Source organism: Theropithecus gelada, chromosome 5 (genome assembly GCF_003255815.1).
Source record: "Theropithecus gelada isolate Dixy chromosome 5, Tgel_1.0, whole genome shotgun sequence".
Lineage (NCBI taxonomy): Eukaryota > Metazoa > Chordata > Mammalia > Primates > Cercopithecidae > Theropithecus > Theropithecus gelada.
In genome coordinates, this window is record NC_037672.1 from 84,730,291 (window position 1) to 84,747,729 (window position 17,439).

The 17,439-nt window shown below is 40.0% G+C and overlaps 1 pseudogene; it reads left to right on the forward strand.

The window, feature by feature from the left end:
- The first annotated feature begins 212 nt into the window (after positions 1 to 212).
- On the forward strand, positions 213 to 287 carry LOC112625673 (annotated as a pseudogene).
- Positions 288 to 17,439: the final 17,152 nt, after the last annotated feature.

Genomic DNA, 17,439 nt, shown 5'->3' on the forward strand with positions numbered 1-17,439 from the left:
ACACTAGATCCTGTCTTCCTTCGAAAGCGAAGGGAATGGGAAAAGGTGTGATTACTTATACATTCATATTTAATCAGACTCTATGTTACAGACTCTATCATATCTGTACTTTCTAAATCTTTTTAATGAATACGTATAACATTATAATTACAAATGCATATTTCCTTTATTTTTTTCAATAAAACACAGAAGGTCTTTAAAATGTACCTTAAAAGACTGTACTTCCAAGGATCATTTCTGTAGTGAATTATTAGAGAACATTCTCTGAAAGGGTAGAGCATCAAAGAAGGACAAAAACAATACAATCATGTCAATCGATGCAGAAAAAGCATTTGATAACATTTAAAATCTCTTCATGATAAAAACTCTCAACAAACTAGGCATGGAAAGAACATACCTAAACATAATAAAGGCCAAAAATGACAAATCCACCACTAACATCATGCTGAATGGAGAAAAGCTGGAAGCCTTTCTTCTAGGAACTGCAACAAGACAAGGATGCCCACTGTATTAGTCTGTTCTCACGAAGACTAATATGGGGCTATATTAAATTACCCAGACTTGGGTAATTTACAAAGAAAAAGAGGTTTAATAGACTCACACTTCCTTATAGCTGGGGAGGCCTCACCACCATGATGGAGGTGAAGGAGGAGCAAAAGTGTATCTTACATGGCAGCAGGCAAGAGAGTGTGTGCAGTGGAACTGTCCTTTATAAAACCATCAGATCTCACGAAACTTACTCACTATCACAAGAACAGCATGGGAAAACTCACCCCCATGGTTCAATTACCTCCCACCAGGTCCCGCCCACAACACATGTGAGGATTATGGGAGCTACAATTCAAGATGAGATTTAGGTGGGGACACAGCCAAACCATATCACCCACTTTCACCACTCCTATTCACCACAGTACTGGAAGTCCTAGCCAGTGCAGTCCATCAAGAGAAATAAATTAAGGGCATTCAAATTTGAAAAGAGGAACTCAAATTATCCCTCTTTGCAGATGACATGATCAGATATCTAGAAAAACCTAGAGACTCCAACAAAAAACTCTTAGATTTGATAAATAAATTTAGTAAAGTTTCAGGATACAATATCAATATATAAAAGTTAGTAGCCTTTCTATACACCAATAATGATCTTGCTGAGAAGGAAATCAAAAATCTCATTTACATAGCTACCAAAAGAATACCTAGGAATAAATTTAACCAAGGAGGTGAAAGACCTTTACAAAGAAAACCACAAAACACCAGTGAGATAAATTGAAGAGGATACAAATAGAAAGACACCTGGTGCTCATGAATGGTAAAAGTTAATATTGTTAAAATAAGCATGCTCCCCAAAGCAATCTACAATTCAATGCAATCTCTGTGAAAATACCAAAGTCATTTTTCACAGAAATAGAAAATATAATCCTAAAATTTATGTGGAACCGAAAGAAATTTATATGGAGCCCAAATAACCAAAGCAATCCTGAGCAAAAAGAACATAGCTAGAGGCATTACACTACCTGACTTCAAAATATATCACAAGGATATAGAAACCAAAACAGCAAGATATTGGTATAAAAACAGACACACAGAACAATGGACCAAAATAGAGAACCTAGATATAAATCCATGTATTTACAACCAACTGATTCTTAACAAAGGCACCAAGAACATACGTTGGGAGAAGGACAGTATCTTCAATAAATGGTTCTGGGAAAATTGAATATCCATATGCAGAAAAATGAAACTAGACCTCTATCTCTCATCTTATCCAAAAATCATCTCAAGGCCAGGCACAGTGGCTCACGCCTATAATCCCAGCACCTTGGGAGCCTGAGGCAGGAGGATTGCTTGAACCCAGGAGCTTGGGTCTAGCCTGGCAGCATAGCAAGACCCTGTCTCTACCAAAATTTAAAATCAAAAAAAATTTAAAATCAACTCGAGAGATTAAAGACTTAAATGTAAGACTCAAAACTACAAAACTACTTGAAGAAAACCAGAGGAAACACTTCAGGACTTTGGTCAAGGCAAAGATTTTATGGCTAAAACATCAAAAGCACAGCAACAGAAACAAAATAGACAAATGGGGCTATATTAAATTTAAAAACTTCTGTGCAGCAAAAGAAACAATCAACAGAGTAAAGGGACAACCTGTTGAATGGGAGAAAATATTTGCAAACTATTCATCTGACAGGGGATTAATATCCAGGATACACAAGGAGCTCAAGAAACTCAACAGTAAAATAATAATAATAATCCCATTAAAAAGTGGGCAAAGAACATGAATACACATTTTGCAAAAGAAGATATACAACTGGCCAACAGGTATACAAAAAATGCTCAACATCACTAATAATCAGAGAAATGCAAATTGAAATCACAATGAGATGCCATCTCACATCAATCAGAATGGCTGTTACTAAAAAGACATAGAATAACAGATGCTGGTGAGGCTGTAGAGAAAAGGGAACATTTGTAGATCGTTGGTGGGAATGTAAATTAGTCCCACCACTATGGAAAATAATATGAAGATTTCTCAAAAAACTGAAAATAGAACTACCATATGATCTAGCAATCCCACTATTAGGTATTTATCCAAAGGAAAAGAAATCATCTTATCAAGTGTATACCTGTGCCCCTATGTTTATTTCAGCACTGTTCTCAATAGCAAAGATATGGAATCAATCTAAGAGGATGAATGGATAAAGAAAATGTGGTATAGGCTGCTCTGCCTATGGGGTAGCCATTCTTTTATTAATTTACTTTCTTAATAAACTTGCTTTCATTTTACTCTGTGAACTCACCCAGAATTCTTTCTTGCATGATGTCCAAGAACCCTCTCTTGCAGTCTGGATTGGGACCTCTTTCCCATAACATCTTCCTGGAAAACCATGACGGGACTATAGTGAGAAGACCCCCAACTCAAAGGAAATGGACTGCAGCAACAATTGGCTGACTTTGGGTAAGAGGGCGGGTACATTTCACCAGGGTAAATGATGGGATTGGGTTAGAGACCCAATTTAGGAGGGTTAGAATCCCTCCTAAGACAAAGAGGGCTAAAGGCCCCTTTTAATAAAAAGCAAGGACACTTGACCAAACTTGGTTTCAAGTCCCAGCTTAGGAAGGTTAGAGTCCTTCCTAAGATTTAGGGGGTTAAAGGCCCCGCTCAGTAAAATCTCTCAGTTAAAAACAGATTTGACATTATGGGATGTTAACCACTATTCTCTTTGGATTAATCTGCCTTACACTCTTTGCTGATGGCTATGGGTGACAGAATTAGGATCACAGGACATGGAGAGCTTTTCTCTCCCCTAAGGAAGAAACTTGAGAGCTTATGGGACTGCTGGAAAAGATACCTTTGTGACTGACAAGCAGCTGCCTGAACTTTTGATTCACTGTCATTGCAATGGGCAACAGTGGGTCTTTCTCTGGCCTCCCTGAGCTCCTCACCTTCCTCACCACACTGCAGGCAATGCTTTTCTCTGTCTTTCTCTCCTTTCCTTTTCCTATCTTGTCTGTTACTCAAGGAGACCATCTGCTCTTCCATCTTGCCCAGAGGCTACATGTTGAAACTCCTGGTTAGAGGTCATTCCACCCCACTTTGAATGGATTAAAGATAGCAGGGCCCAACCAGGGGCAAGTTTGAGCCTCACCAGTTCAATATTGGGCACTAAACAGGGTGGCTAGTGTCTGTGTTTTGTCAAACGTATTTTGCTCTGGCCAGAATGGAAAATGTGAATTTGGTTAACCCATGCAACCCCTCGGATGGCATCTTGTAAACTTGATTGGCTTTTGCCTATGGTTCTATGAAACAGAAAAAGATGGCTTTCCTTTGTGTTGTGGCTTGGCACCCAGGGTTATAATGTGGCAAAAAGGGTCACTACAGGTGCTGAGGAAAAGGGAACCCAGAAATCTAGCATGCCAGCAAAAGAGTAAGAATTTCTTACCAGTCAGGCTTCTGGCCTCTCTCTTGGTGCAAACTGGTTGGGTGAATGGTAAATAAATCACTGTTCATCTCCTCTGCAAGGTTTTGAATAATGGGAAAAATAATCTGTGAGGCTAGTGTTAGGCTGTAACAAATCCGATGGACTTTACGCAATGAATTTGTCTTTCTGTATCATTGTGTCATAAGGAGGGGTACCTTAGGATAGAACACAGGCCTAGAACCCCATAAGTCCCCTGTCCAAGCCAGCCCAGCAAACTAGTCAGTTACCAACTTTTGCTTCCCTGAAACAAACAAACAAAAACTAGATGATATTTCCCTCTCATCTTGTTTTATGTCCTTGGGAACTTGTCCTTGTAACCACATGGCAGTATTTGCTCTTGGTCTCTGCCAAAATTCAGAGACAGGAATTTTGGAACTCATATCATAGCTCTAAAAATTCTCTTGAGCAGTTAAAAGCCTTTGCAGGCTCAAAATTGGCTGCCTCTAGAGTCCCTTTGGGAAGGGCAGTTGAAACAGCCCAGTGCTGTAGCTTAGGAGCTAAGGCTTTGTCTTTTCACAATGGCATCCCAGGTTCCATTTTCAGACTAGGGAATGAGTACTTTCTGGTTGATATTTGTGTGACTTTTGCCATTTGCTGATTCTCTTGCCCTCCATGTACAACTTCTGACTTCCCATCTTGGGTTTTCCTTTCTCTGAGCACCTGGGAGGTTACCTTTGGTAAAGTTCAAAAACCAGAAATACTTGCTGTTTATTCTGGATAGACTTTGGTAATAAGACATTTGGTTAAAAGTCAGCTAAATTAAAAGCAATATCCATGCTATACATATATTTTAAAGGCCATTATGTTTTTTTCTCTTACTGGATCTTATTTTTCTGTATAAAAAAAATTTTCTCTTCTCAGCTGACTTAATTGTTTTTCTCTATTTTGTCTTCTTGCCACTGTTGATGCACAAGTGAGAGAAATTATCCTAAGATAATTTCTAACAGCCTGGAACTCCTTGGGAAAAACAGAAGAGGCACCACAGACCCTGCCTGGGGGAAAAAAACACCATTTTCCTCATGAAACCCCAGGAATTGAAAGTGGATAGATCTCTCTCAAAATCTAAGGCTCTGTTCTGCTTTGCATTGCATTATCTGATGTTGTCAGCTTTGGAGCGTATCAGAAATTACTTCATATTATGAGAGAGCTTTGGTGTGTAATAAGTAGCTAGGAAATATACTTTTGAGGATGGCTGATATTAATAGCAGTTATGGGGGGATACTCAGCTCTTTGCACTTTTGGATCAGAGATACATGCTCTTGGCTACCTGGAAGGTATGGAAACATCACCCCTTTCTCTTTTGAACAAAATTTTCATGTAATATTAAAAGTAATAATAAATTTGTTTGCCTTTTAAATAAACTATAGGAAAAAGAAAGGAAAGAAAAGAGACAGATTGTTTGGAAATCTAAGTCTTTTCTCTAATAATAAGTAAAAGTTATTGCCTTTTTAAAATTGTTGAGTTATCATTTTGGCTAAATGAATGACTTATGGTGACCTGAAATTCTATTTTATAGTGCCAAGTCTTCTAAACCTTTGATATTTGACAAACTTTCCAAAATCATATTGTAAATTATGTCTTTTTCTGACCAAATAAATAATATCCAAAATTATGGGAAACTCCTATAATTCTGACTTAGTGTACATTATTTACAATTATAATTGTTATGTAAAGTTGTTGTATGCCAAGGAAGTTACCAAAATTTCTAGTCAATTGTGGCTTTAATAGTGGCTGCCCTAAGACTTTGTCATCCACAGACAATTGTTGTCTTGTTTTGATCCTCTTTAAAGGGCAGTTTTATAATCAGCAATAGGACTCTGACAGGTGCTCTTGAATGCAGGTTTCTGATAACTTAGTAGATTGTGACATTAGAATACAGAAAAATCTTTCAGGACTCTCATGGAAAGCTGAAATGTTCATGAATACCAAGCAGAACAGAGGTTAACTGCATGAACTTAACTAATAGAAGACTGAAATAATCCCCTTTGTGATTTTTTGCTTAAAATGTTACTGATCCTTTGTTTTGTTTTTCAGAGTCAAGAAAACTTTTCTTTTGAGCTATTTATAGTTTTTAGCAATTGAGTAAAGTATATTTCTACAAACAAAATTTGAAGTGTATTTGTTTCTCTCTACCTGATTTCTCCATAATCTGGAAACTATTTGTAAAGTATTCTTTTATTTATTTTTTTTTTCTTGAGACAGAGTCTTGCTCTGTCACCCAGGCTGGAGTGCAGTGGCATGATCTTGGCTCACTCAATCTCCACCTCCCAGGTTCAAGCCATTCTCCTGCCTCAGCCTCCTGAGTAGCTGGAATTGCAGGTGCCTGCCACCACACCAGGCTAATTTTTGCATTTTTAGAAGAGACAGGGTTTCACCATGTTAGCCAGGCTGGTCTCGAACTCCTGATCTCAAGTGATCTGCCTGCCTCAGCCTCCCAAAGTGCTGGGATTACAGGCATGAGCCACCATGCCTGGCTTATTTGTAAGTATTCTTAATTTATAGCAATATCATTATTTGCATAGGTGTAAAAAGGATCTGTTTTCTTTTGTAACAGGACATGATTGGAAACCCTGGTTATTTTATTAAGGCTTTTATTGGAATGGCATGCTTTCAGGTACAGACAGACTTCTTTAAAGAATTAAAGTTTACTTATAAAGTCTATAAAAGCCCCTTGGGAAAACTGGTCTCATTCTTTGTCTATACAGTCCCTGTACAGATTTCCTGACCTGTGGTAAGTAAAGAATGTCACTTCCTGACAGGCCTAGTAGCCCCAAGTTGTCTTGAGACCTCAAGAGAGAGGAATGTATCCAACTCATATAGGTATTTAATGGCACAAAGCCATGGCTGGGCTCAAGGCTTAAAAAAAAAAAAAAAAGTCTTATCTGAGATTCCTTATGGAACAGAGTTCCATCAAGGTCAACTTAAAAAGTCTATGTGAATTATTCTTCCTATACTTTATACAAATAATCAGGCCAAGTATAAACTAAAGCTTATTTTGCCAACAGTTCAGTCCTATCATGATTTGTTTTTAATGAAAATGAGAACTGGGGAGAAAAAGATTATGTTTCAAAAACCATGGTACACTTGTTATTAGGTTCTAGCCTCATCCGTTATTTTTAAATTTTTTCCTGCAATTTAGACTAACCCTGATTATTCCTGTGAATCAACCAGTGATCTCTGGCTGCAGCTCAGAAGAAACAAAAGGGATGGGTAATGTAAATATCTAGTTCAGTATTCTAATTCTGGCACATATTGGAAACAACTAGCAACTCCATATCAGCTTGGTTCCAACAATTGCCCAGTTCATGGAAAGCTATTTAGTTTACTTGGGAAAATTTTACTTACTTTGCTTTGCTGTTGTGACATATATTGCTGTTGTACCCTTTGTAGGAATGTAGGATAAGCTTACTCAACATTTTCTTAAATTGTACACTTATTAATCTTCCAGATATCACCTTTTGTTGGAACTCAGAGTTATGAATGACCCTCAGCATATTGACACTTTCTGACTGAGCTCTTCTCTGTCCTACATACAAATACCCTAATAGTTAGGCAGGAATAGCATTGCCCCTATTTAGCCTGAAGAAGTTACAGAAGATGAATCTTTATCCCTCTACAACCCTTAGGATTGAGGGTTCCCTTGTAAAAGGTGGAGGTGGGAATATGTTGGAGGCAGTTGAACAAGAGTGACTCCATCTTGAATAGGGGCTGGGTAAAAAAAGGGTAAGATCTGCTCAACTGCATTCCTACGAGGTTAGGCATTCTTAGTCACAGATGAGATAAGAGGTGGACAGGACTAGTATCACAGGATACAGCTTACAAGCCCCTACTGATAAAATAGGATGTGGTAAAGAAGCTAGCTAAAACCCACCAAAACCAAGATGGCAATGAAAGTGACCTCTAGCCATTCTCACTGCTCATTGTATGCTTTTTTTTTTTTTTCAGACAGAGTCTCACCGTGTTGTCCAGGCTGGAGTGCAGTGGCATGATCTGAGCTCACTGCAGCCTCCACCTCCTGGGTTCAAGCAATTCTCGTGCCTCAGTCAAGTAGTTGGGAATCCAGGTGCACACCACATGCTTGGCTAATTCTTTGTATTTTTAATAGAGACAGGGTTTCTCCATGTTGGCCAGGCTGGTATTCAACTCCTGGCCTCAAGCAATCTACCTGCCTGGGGTTCCCAATGCGCTGAAATTACAGGTGTGAGCCACCACACACAGCCATTATATGCTTATTATGAATGCATTAGCATGCTAAAAGACACTCCCTCCAGCACCATGACAGTTTACAAATGCAATAGCAACGTCCAGAAGTTACCCTATATAGTCTTTAAAAAAAAAAAAAAAGGAGGAACCCTCTGTTCCAGGAAATTTCCACCCCTTTCCTTAAAAACTCTTGAATAATCCACCCCTTGTTTAGCATATAATCAAGAAATAACTACAAGTATACTCAGTCGAGCAGCCCATGCTACAGCTCTGCGTATGGGGTAGCCATTCTTTTATTTCTTTACTTTCTTAACAAATTTGCTTTCATTTTTAAAATAAAGAGAGAAAATGTGGTATATACACGATGGAGTTCCATTCAGCTGTAAAAAGAATGAAATCATGTCATTTGCAGCAACATGATGGAACTGGAGGTCATTATGCTAAATGAAATAAGCCAGGCACAGAAAGACAAATATCATACGTTCTCACTCATACCTGGGAGCTAAAAAAGTTGATCTCATGGAAGTAGAGAGTAGAATAATAGATACCAGAGACTGAGATGGTTATGTAGGGGTGGGGAGGGATAAAGAGAGTTTAGTTAATTGGTACAAACTTACAGTTCTATAGAAGTTACAAGTTCTAACATTTGATAGCAAAGTGGGGTGACTATAGTTAGCAACAAGGTGTATTTTTCAAAATAGCTGGAAGAGAGAACTTGAAATATTACCAACACATAGAAATGATAAATACTAGTCAGGAACAGTGGTTCATACCTATAGTCCCAGCACTTTGGGAGGACAAGCTGGTCAGATCACTGGAAGCGAGGAGTTTAAGACCAGCCTGGCCAACAGGCGAAACCCCATCTCTACTAAAAATACAAAAATTAGCTGAGTATGGTGGCACACACCTGTAATCCCAGCTACTTGGGAGGCTGAGGCACAAGAATCACTTGAACCCAGGAGGTAGAGGTTGCAGTGAGCTGAGATGGTGCCACTGCACTCCAGCCTCCATCAGAAAGAAAGAAAGAAAGAAAGAAAGAAAGAAAGAGAGAAAGAGAGAAAGAGAGAAAGAGAGAAAGAGAGAAAGAGAGAAAGAGAGAAAGAGAGAAAGAGAGAAAGAGAGAGAGAGAGAGAGAGAAAGAAAGAAAGAAAGAAAGAAAGAAAGAAAGAAAGAAAGAAAGAAAGAAAGAAAGAAAGAAAGAGAGAAAGAAAGAAAGAAAGGAAGAAAGGATAAATACTCAATGTGATGGATACACCAAATACCCGGACTTATCATTGCACATTCTATGCATGTAACAAAATATCACCCCATAAATATGTAAAATATTATGTATCCACTAAATTTTTTAAATGTACCTTAACATAATGGTGCCTAGGTTTTAGAATTTAACCCAAAAAGTATGATTTTAATAAAAAAAAAATCTGGGGACTAACATAGGGCTAGTAATTTTCTATTTTGCCCAAAAAAATGAATTTTCAAAAATCTGCTATTCTCATCATTTCATTAAAAAAGAACATTTTAACAACCAAAAAATAGAGCAGACATTATCTCATAACGAAAAAAGTCTTAAATAGAACAAGTTGGCTTTGCAAAAACTCACTAAATCGTGCCTTTCTTCCACCACTCTTCAGATAGTAGTGTGAACTTCATCAGGCACCAGCGCTGCTCTGAGCACTGGCTTTGGGAAACTCCAGCTTAGGGGTGGTGGAAAAGACAAAAATGGAGCGAGGGTAGACTGGTGAAGACACAGAAAGAAATAAAGATTAGGAGTCATCAGACAATGATCCAGTAGAGCCATGGTTTGCAAGTTGCTTCACAGAAGTTACTCAAAGGCAGCCGGCAAGGGGCGAAGCTGTGGGTTTCCAGCCTTCCACTTCAGCCAGAGAGGCCTTACTCTTATTTGATGTATATTGGGATGCCACCTAATCAGGCTCACTGAGGCACATGGGTTCTCTGGGTTGGCTAATGGTTTGTGCCAATTCTTCAAATATAGATTCAACACATTTTCAATGAGAGTAGGGAGAAACCAACTAACTTCACTTGAAAAAAACTGTATACCTCCTTCTTTATGTTCAGAACAAGAGACAATTATATACACTTATCATTAACATAATATTTTGACTTATTTGCAATTGTCTTTCATTTCACTGATTTTCCATTATTCCTAGCTACAAAGCACTGTTGCGTTATACCAAGTCCCTCAGAGTCACTGGGAATAGAAGCAGCTTACATGGCTTTTTCCGGGTGATTTTATTGTGTTTTGTTTTGCCTTTCTTGTTAACAAAACGTTCTCTTTTCTGAAATATGTGTTATTATTTAGGATGTGTGAGATTTTCCAAACCAGATATATTTTGGGAGGCATTAAGGGATTACAGTGCATATGAGAGAGTAAATCATTTTTTCTCAGTAAGTGGGACTAAGTAATATGTTGCTGGGTTTCAGAATTTCAGCTGACTGCAACTGCCAACTTCAGGCCTCTGTCAGCTGTCTTGCCAGGACTTGTTGGGGCCAAATGAACTGCAGGCATGCTGGAGTCATCAAAACATTCAGACCAAATTGGCCACCACCATCAAAGAGTGTTTTGCTTTTGTTTTTATTTTCACATGAGGGGCTCTACTTCATTAGGACCAAAAACGATATACATTTTGATGCTTTTGAAAATAATAGCAGGTGGAAACCTGAGTTTTAAAAGTGCCATATTTCTGATTTATTCCAGCATCCTTTAGCTTCTGCCTAAGAAGCAGCTCAGTTGATCTAGTTCTTAATCCAAATCTGTAAAATTCACTTGAATAAAGTGTTTGACTTTTCAGTGAAGTTTTAAAACCACAAAAGAACAGGTATGCACATCAGGGTACACTAGAGGGTTACAATAGGCAGTTGTAAAATGAAAGTATTTTGAAAGTCTCATATAGTTGTTAATTACCAACCTGATTTCTTGATGAGAATATTAACCAGACCAAACTGCTATCATCCAGTGCTTGATATCAATGGTTTGCTGGAGGCGGTTCCAAGATGGCCAAATAGGAACAGCTCCAGGCTACAGCTCCCAGCATGAGCAACACAGAAGACGGGTGATTTCTGCATTTCCAACTGAGGTACTGGGTTCATCACACTGGGGCATGTCGGGCAGTGGGTGCAGCCCACTGAGCGAGAGCCGAAGCGGGGCAAGGCATCGCCTCACCAGGGAAGCACAAGGGGTAAGGGAATTCCCTTTCCTAGCCAAGGGACCCCCACAGCACCTGGAAAATCAGGTCACTCCCACCCTAATGCTGTGCCTTTCCAAGAGTCTTAGTGAACAGCACACCAGGAGATTATATCCCGCTCGAGGGTCCCACGCCCACAGAGCCTCCCTCATAGCTAGCACAGCTGTCTGAGATCTAACTGCAAGGCGGCAGGGAGGCTGAGGGAGGGGCGCCTGCCGTTGCTGAGGCTTGAGTAGGTAAACAAAGAGCGGGGCGGGGGAAGCTCGACCTGGGTGGAGCCCACCACAGCTCAAGGAGGCCTTCCTGCCTCTGTAGACTCCACTTCTGGGGACAGGGCATAGCCAAACAAAAGGCAGCAGAAACCTCTGCAGATTTAAATGTCTCTGTCTGACAGTTTTGAAGAGAGTAGTGGTTCTCCCAGCATGGAGTTTGAGATCTGAGAACGGACAGACTGCCTGCTCAAGTGGGTCCCTGACCCTCGAGTAGCCATGGCAGGAGAACTACATGACAAATGCACAAGCTTCAGTAACCTATTTGATCAACTGGAAGAAAGGGTATCAGTGATTGAAGATCAAATGAATGAAATGAAGCGAGAAGAGAAATGTAGAGAAAAAAGAGTAAAAAGAAATGAACAAAGCCTCCAAGAAATATGGGACTATGTGAAAAGACCAAATCTACATCTGATTGGTGTACCTTAAAGTGACGGGGAGAATGGAACCAAGTTAGAAAACACTCTGCAGGATATTGTCCAGGAGAACTTCCCCAACCTAGCAAGGCAGGCCAACATTCAAATTCAGGAAATACAGAGAACACCACAAAGATACTCCTTGAGAAGAGCAACTCCAAGACACACAATTGTCAGATTCACCAAAGTTGAAATGAAGGAAAAAATATTAAGGGCAGCCAGAGAGAAAGGTCGGGTTACCCACAAAGTGAAGCCCATCAGACTAACAGCAGACCTCTCAGCAGAAACTCTACAAGCCAGAAGAGAGTGGGGGCCAATATTGAACATTCTTAAAGAAAAGAATTTTCAACCCAGAATTTCATATCCAGCCAAACTAAGTTTCATAAGTGAAACAGAAATAAAATCTTTTACAGACAAGCAAATGCTGAGAGATTTTGTCACCACCAGGCCTGCCCTACAAGAGCTCCTGAAGGAAGCACTAAACATGGAAAGAAACAACTGGTACCAGCCACTGCAAAAACATGCCAAAATGTAAAGACCATTGATGCTAGGAAGAAATTGCATCAACTAGCGAGCAAAATAACCAGCTAACATCATAATGACAGGATCAAATTCACACATAACAATATTAACCTTAAATGTAAATGGGCTAAATGCTCCAATTAAAAGACACAGACTGGCAAATTGGATAAAGAGTCAGGACCCATCAGTGTGCTGTATTCAGGAGACCCATCTCACATGCAGAGACACACATAGGCTCAAAATAAAGGGATGGAGGAAGATCTACCAAGTAAATGGAAAACAAAAAAAGGCAGGGGTTGCAATTCTAGTCGCTGATAAAACAGACTTTAAACCAACAAAGATCAAAAGAGACAAAGAAGGCCATTACATAATGGTAAAGAGATCAATTCAACAAGAAGAGCTAACTATTCTAAATATGTATGCACCCAATACAGAAGCACCCAGATTCATAAAGCAAGTCCTTAGAGACTTACAAAGAGACTTAGACTCCCATACAATAATAATGGGAGACTTTAACACCCCACTGTCAACATTACAGAGATCAACGAGACAGAAAGTTAACAAGGATATTCAGGAATTGAACTCAGCTCTGCACCAAGCAGATCTAATAGACATCTACAGAACTCTCCACCCCAAATCAACAGAATATACATTCTTCTCAGCACCACATCACACCTATTCCAAAACTGACCACAAAGTTGGAAGTAAAGCACCCCTCAGCAAATGTAAAAGAACAGAAATTATAACATCAATGGTTTGCTTTGGACTCCTGCCAATATAGGGGGAAAAGGGGGGCAAATGAAGGGAAGGAAGACACTGACTGATGGCTACCAGTACATCCTTTCTCTATCCCAAGGCAAATGAGATAGATGAGGCTTGCTCACCCACCTTCACATTTTTCACCTTTTAATGGTCCAAAATGCTCCCTATAGAAAATATGTGCAACAGCAGCAGTCTTCCTCTTCCCTGCACAAGTCTGCACCCATTTTTTGTGCTGATGCTGACAGTTCATTTGGTGTACAGAAAGGACTCCACACAGGCAGAGAGAATCAAGCCCAACTTCCTCTCCAATAACCTGAGAAGCCCAGCCGCATTGGCCCACAAATGGCACATTCATACGGATGGGAGATCTGGTCTAGGAGGACTTGGCACTCCCTGGAGCTGCCCTCTGAAGCTCATCCAATAATGCATCCCATTGAATGCAGGAGGTGTGGAGATAATGACTATTTCCTGAATGTTGTGCTGTTTAAATAGCCCTGCTGTGGTGTTTGGAGAAATTCAGGATGTTTTTGCATCCCAGGTGCTGTTGGAGCTGCCTAGCTAAGCTAAACACCCCACACAGGCACTGAGAACAGGTGGTGTCTGGCCAGACTGCTGGCAGTCAGGATGATGGTTGTTTTTCCTGTTCCAGCAGTTGGCAGAGGAATGCAAGCTTCAGTACAATCAGTAGCTTTCCATCCTCAAAAAAGGAATGTGTTTTCCCTGACACCAGTGCATAAAGACACTCTATAGTGCTCAAAAGCCCTTTCTGAGACAGAACTAAGTCCAAAACCACAGACTACCATTCAGAATCTTCCTCAATTTATCCCTGTTTTTAAGCACTCTGGCATGGAAGATGCAAGATCCACTTAAACTAGCTCAAGAGAGGGTGTGTGTGTGTGTATGTGTGTGTGTAGAGATGTTATTAAAAGAATGCAAGAGAGGAAATGGCTCAAAGGAACCAAAAATTAACCAGGAATCACCTGTGGCACCCTAAATCTCTGAGGGACCACATAGCTACCCCCATCTCTAGTTTTTCCATGGGACACACATGCTCTAGTCAACTCTTTTCCTAATTTTTGCCTTGGCCTCCATATCTATTATCCCCTGTCACCTTCTTTCAAGGGTCTTCTCTGATCTCCCCCCAAGCTCACCATTTGATGACATCTGTTTCTCCCGATTATACTCTGTCAAAAGACTCTGTTTCATCCATTGCCTTTGTTATGACCTGACATTTTCTTATTTATTTACTTGTTCATTTTTCCATTTAAACCTAATGTCTGTGAAAGAAGGACTTTGCCTTGTACATCCATGTATTGATAGGCCCTAGAAAAGCATGAGGCAGATAATCAGCACTTATTAAATGCTTGATGGTTCACACTCAGGACCCTCTACTATGAAATTTGTATATTTGCTGGTTCAAATGCTCATGTGAGACCATCTGATTAGTTCTCTTGCCAGCTAGATGATCTCCCCCGCGCATCTGAATCAACAAATATAGAAATTGAACCAAGACTGAATGCTAAAACTAAAACCACTCTAGATACTTTTAGTTTTTCTAAATGTAGAAATTGGGCCAAAGGTGGATGCTAGAACTAAAAGCACAGCTAGAACTAGTGTTTTTAGTTCTAGCATTCAGCCTTGGTCCAATCTGCCATGTTAAGGAAGAAGAGTCAGAGGCTACCCTTTCCAAAGGTTATGAGAGGTGGTGAGTCTCCAGGGATCTACAGGTGAAGAAGACACTAAGACATGCCTAAGAGAAGACTCACCAGCCTTTGCAGAGTTATCTCCCACAAGGGCATGTGCAACACATCACTACCCCATTCCTGTGGGCTACTCAAAACCCCTGGCTCTGATAGGCAGTCACATTTTTGTTAAGTCACTCTGTCTTCCCTGCTTCAGATCTTGTCTCAAACTGTTCCCTCCTTTCCAGAAAGTCTCATCCAAAACGGCCGAACCCCACTCTCATGCTATAGATGTTATAGCCTTATTTCAGAATTCAACTCAGATTTCATCTCATTCCCAGATTCTGTCATTCTATATTAACCATTCCTTTTCCCAAAGTCAGAAACACCTTGGTTCAACCTCTGCTAAGGACTTGCTCCAGGCTTCTTTGCAAGAGAAAGGTAAGAATCAGATAATAAAATGCCACCCAAAGATCCTTAGCAGGGATAACCCAGAGATTTATTTACAATATGATGGGGCCAGAATCTGACACCCATTCCAGGTACAAGAGGTTACGATGAGCTGTGTGCCTAGTGAGGGCATATGACTTCCTGACGAAGGCCACTGGGCAGCACAGCAACATGGGGAAACACAGCAAGGGTGATGAAGATCAACTTTGCCCTCTTAGCAGCAAGGAGAAGCCCAGTCTTTACCTAAATGCTAGCTGTTTCTAGATTTTACCCCTGAGACCAGTGGTTCTCAAAATTGGCGGCATGTTAACATTCCCTGGGGTGCTTTTTAAAACTCTCCACATCCTGGGAGAAACCTTAAATGCATACTGCTAAGTGAAAGAAGCCAACCTGTAAAAGTACATATGCTATGATTCCAACTCTGTAATATTCAGGAAAAGGAAAAACTATGGAGACAGCAAAACGGATTAGCAGTTGCCAAGGGTTAGTGGGGAAGGAAAGATAAATAAGCAGGCACAGGGCATTTTTAGAGCAGTGGAAAGAGTTTGTATGATACTATAATGGTGGATACATGTCATTATATATTTTCCTAAGCCCATAGAATGTAAAACACCAAGAGTGGACCCTGATGTAAACTATGGACTCTGAGTGATAATGATGCGTCGATGGAGGTTCATCAATTCTAACAAATGTACCACTTTGCTGGGGGATGAAAAATGTAATATATGCCTGGCCCACACTCATGTCATATTCCCATAGTCATAGTGCCTTTGCCACTCATAGCTTTCTATAGATGCGGGGGAGGCTAATGCCTGTGTGGGGAAGAGGGTATATAAGAACTCTCTGTACTTTCTGCTCAATCTTGCTGAGAACTTAAAACTGCTCTAAAAAATAAAATCTATAAATATATCTCCACATCCAGATCCTGTCCTAGACATTGTACATAAATTACTCCAGGATGGGGCCCAGGCTTTGAGAACCACTGGCCTTGAGCTGTATCAAAACATATAGCTGTCTGGGCATGATGGCTCACACCTGTAATCCCAGCATTTTGGGAGTCAGAAGCAGGAAGATCACTTGAGGCTCAGAGTTTGAGACCAGCCTGGGCAACATAGCAAGACCCCATCAGGTGGGTGGCACATATCTGCAGTCCTAGCTACACAAGAGGCTGAAACAGAAGGACTGCTTGAGCCCAGGAATTCAAGGATACTATGAGCTGATTGTGCCACTGCACTCCAGCCTGGACAACAGAGCAAGACCCTATCTCCTAAAAAATAAAAAGTGTCATAAGAGAAAGATAGATAAGAGCTTTGGTTCCAAAGAGGCCTAAGCAGGAATCCCAACTCCATCATTTACCACCTTTGCCATGATTTACCGCCTAAGCCTTCCTTTCTGTGCAAGTAAAGTGCCAATAATTCCTACTGCATGTGATTATTGTAAAGATTAGAGAAAACATGTTCAAAATTCCAGGTACATAATAAACCCTCAATAAAATTATGTATACATATTATTAATTCCTCCCTACAACCTGTTTAAAACAATATGTTTTAAACATGTAAGGCAATGTTGCCTACACAACAAAATATTAGTGCTTTAAGAAAAGGTCCTTTTTTGTTTTGTTTTTGTGTAAGCCACCTCAGCCTATTCATATGATGAAAGTTGTTTGGAGGCCAGGTGTACACTCCTCTAAAAATCAACATCTCCAGATTCTAACTTTTTATTGAGGCAGTAGCCCCTTAAAAAGTGAATTCATGTCAGCCACTATAGACCAGGAGGCAGCTATTCTGCTACAAAGCAATTGATGTGGAAGTCAGTAACTGTTCTTGAATACAAATACTGCACCTATAGAAAACTATGGGTGGCAAAGTCACTATGGGAATACGACATGAATGTGGGACAGGCATATATTACATTTTGTATATGTACCATCATGCACAAAAAAAAAAAAACAAAGA